The following is a 3209-nucleotide window of genomic DNA, read 5'->3' on the forward strand; positions in this document are numbered from 1 at the left end:
AAATGATTCCTACCATTTGCCCTAGCCTTACATTACAAGCTTTAAAGACATTCCGACCTTTGTGCATAGTGTTGCATGAATGTGAAAGTGTTGTTTATCAATGCAAGTTATGACTTGACATATTACGAGTCAACTAATAGGTTGAGTGTATGTCTTTTTAAACACACGAGCGTGTGCGTTTGGGAGGGCATTGTTCACATAAAAGGGGTTGGGTTGGAGAGCGATCGAGGACATCTTTTACTCGCCACAAAATTGAAAATTGAGTGTGTGAGCACTAGTCTTGAATTCTATATGCTCATGTGGTTTGCTCTATTTGACAATTGTGGGGAGGATGAGTGATTGGATGAATGAGATTGATTGATATTGAAGCATGTTCATTAGATTTGCCTTGAATCGTTTGTGCTTGATTTGATTAATGGGGTGAGGCATGTTTTATATGTTCATTGATGAGCTCTTTGCTTAGGGACAAGCAAAGTTTTGGCTTGGGGGAGTTTGATATGTCTATTTTATATAGTGATTTACCCCTGTCCCTTGGTCATAATTAGTAGTGTTTTTGGCTCTTTCGAGCCACTTTTATTACTAATTGGTGTTTTCTAGTGTTTTCGTAGTTTTGGTTGAGTTTTGTAGGAAATTACACTTTTGGAGCATTTTCCCGGGTTTCCATAGATCAACTACGGAAATTAGAGGAGCACGACCATCTTTGAAGCCCAAGACCGGTTAGAGTCATCAAGCCGGTGATTAAGGGCTCAGTAATCGGGATACCGAGGTATTTGAACTGAATGATCAAGACCCCAAGTGGATATCCGGATTGGGCCGAAGAAATAAGCCCAATCGAAGTTCCAAGCCTTGAGGTGAAGCAAGGGCCCGATCGGGCAAGCTTAGCTCGATCGGGCGTGGCGCGCAAGAGTTGTGCTGGTGCATGGCCAAAGGCGCGCCCGATCGGGTGAGCTGCTAGTTCGATCGGGCGCGGCTGTTTAGAAGAGTACGCGGAGAAAAAGGCGCGCCCGATCGGGCGGCCTTTAGCCCGATCGGGCACGTGTTTCTGGAAGAGCTCTTTTGTCGAGCAATTAGTTCTAATTAGGAAGTTGTTTAGAGCTTTGTTTAAGTACGTTTTAGGACGATTATTTTCACGGATCTTCTCTTTTAGACTTTCTCTCTCTACTTAGAATATTTTCTCTCTCTTAAATTGTCTTAACTTTATTCTTAATTCCATTCTTTAATCTAGATTTCTTTTGGTAACAATTTCTTCTCTTTTGATTTCAGTTATTCTCTTTAATACTTGCATCATGTCTTGTTTTATTACTTTGATTTGTTTAGATTTAATTATGTGTGAGTAGTTCTACATCTAGGGTTTATGGGGATCCATAAATAATTTGAAGGGGTAATTTATTGGTTTTAATTGTCAATGCTAGATCAATTTCCTATTGATTGCTTTAATGCTTTGTGACTAGATTTGCGCAGATCTTTTATGCATGAGTTTGACAATATTGATTCGAGATTCGAGAGATGAGAATTGATGTTTAGGTCTAGTTTCAATAGGCAGATTAATTTATTAATGGTTAAGTCGAGATTCGAGAGATGAGATTTAATACCGGTAGATTAATTCTGTGATCATAATACGTAGCGAGAGCCCGTAATGATCCGGTTGATTGACGCATTGATGATTGACTATTATTGATTATTGATATTGCATGATAGTTTCTTATTGAATTGTTTTAACGCTTTACAATTATGGCTTGTAAAAGTATAGCAATATTGAGTTGATGAATCGAGCAAATGTTAATTTAATATTAAAGGCTATCTTCAATTAGGACTTAGATCTAATAAATTGCGAGAGCCTGTTAGATCCATGTTATCTATGCAATGTTAATAATTGATTACTATGCTGTACCCCAGAGTATTGTTTATTGGTGAACCCGTGACCCTAGTCTTCCTTATTATTGATTTTCTTCCCTATTTTTACTCCTCGTAGTTTAGTTCCCTTTTATAATAATAATCTTTGGTTAACTTGATAATTTAGATTATATTAATTAATTAGGAATAGAAAGACCAGTTTCCCTGTGGATTCGACCCTACTTCCCTATCTACTTTAGTTAGAGGACTTAGGTATTACTTTTGATTAGGGGATACGACTTTACCATGACAAAATTTGGCGCCGTTGCCGGGGAAACGTTTTTATTTTTTATTTCTGATTATTTTTGTAGTCTAGGTTATTTCTTTTTGTCTCTGAGAACATTAGTTCTTTGAGACAAGTCTCATATTTGCTTTTTTTTTTTTGTTTATGCCCAGGTGTTCCAGATCAGGTTACATCCCATTCGATCCTGAGATCGAACGATCCTTCCATAGACTAAAGAATCTTTACAAGCAAATTCTGGCAGGTTCTGGTGATAATAATAATCACCGAGATACTCCAATTGATTTAAGCGATTCAGAGATATCATCAGATCCAAAATCAGAGATGACGGCTCCAAAGAAGCTTAGTGATTACTCACAACCAAAGCTTACAGATTTTCCACACCTTACTCCCACTCCAGCTCTTGATGGGGTACAGTTTGAGATTAAACCCCAATTTATAACGATGATAGAAAGGAAGCAATTTAGTGGAGCTAAGGGTGAAGACCCAAATCTTCATATTACAGACTATTGTCAGTACTGTAATACCATCAGGTAAGCTGGGGTCATACAAGACCAAATCAGGGAGATTCTCTTTCCTTTTTCTTTAACTAGAAAAACCAAAATATATATGGTTTAATGGTTTAAATAAAACTGCACTTGGTATAACTAACTGGGAAACTCTTGTTTTGAATTTTTATAACAAATATTATCCTGCAGAGAGATTAGCTGTACTACGGAGTGCAATTTAGAACTTTGCCCAAGAAGCCGATGAAACTTTATATGAGGCTTGGGAGAGGTTCAAGGACCTACAAAGAGAATGTCCCCACCAGGGGAAGCATAGTGTTGACTCTGTATCCTTTTTGCAAGCTCAATTAACCTCTATTTGCCAGAAATTAGATAATCTTAGCACTGCTAATGTAGCTAATGTTTCTACAATTAATAATAATGCTAATGAGGGTTTCTGTGAAAATTGTGGAATTTTAGGTCATTGGGAACAAGATTGCAGGAGTTCCGTGGAGAAAGTTAATGCCTTTCAAGCTTATACGCAGAATAACCCATTCTTCAACACCTACAATCCTTGGTACCGGAACCAT

At 37.7% G+C, this 3209-nt stretch overlaps 1 non-coding gene across 1 annotated transcript; it reads right to left on the bottom strand.

Annotated features, from left to right (window-relative positions):
• Positions 1-2844: 2844 nt before the first annotated feature.
• Positions 2845-2950, bottom strand: LOC145557081 (small nucleolar RNA R71). Its single transcript, XR_014092157.1, has one exon. It is a non-coding gene; the product is annotated as a small nucleolar RNA R71 (small nucleolar RNA).
• Positions 2951-3209: the final 259 nt, after the last annotated feature.

This window comes from Chenopodium album, chromosome 8 (assembly GCF_948465745.1).
Source record: "Chenopodium album chromosome 8, dcCheAlbu1.1, whole genome shotgun sequence".
Taxonomy (NCBI): Eukaryota; Viridiplantae; Streptophyta; class Magnoliopsida; order Caryophyllales; family Amaranthaceae; genus Chenopodium; species Chenopodium album.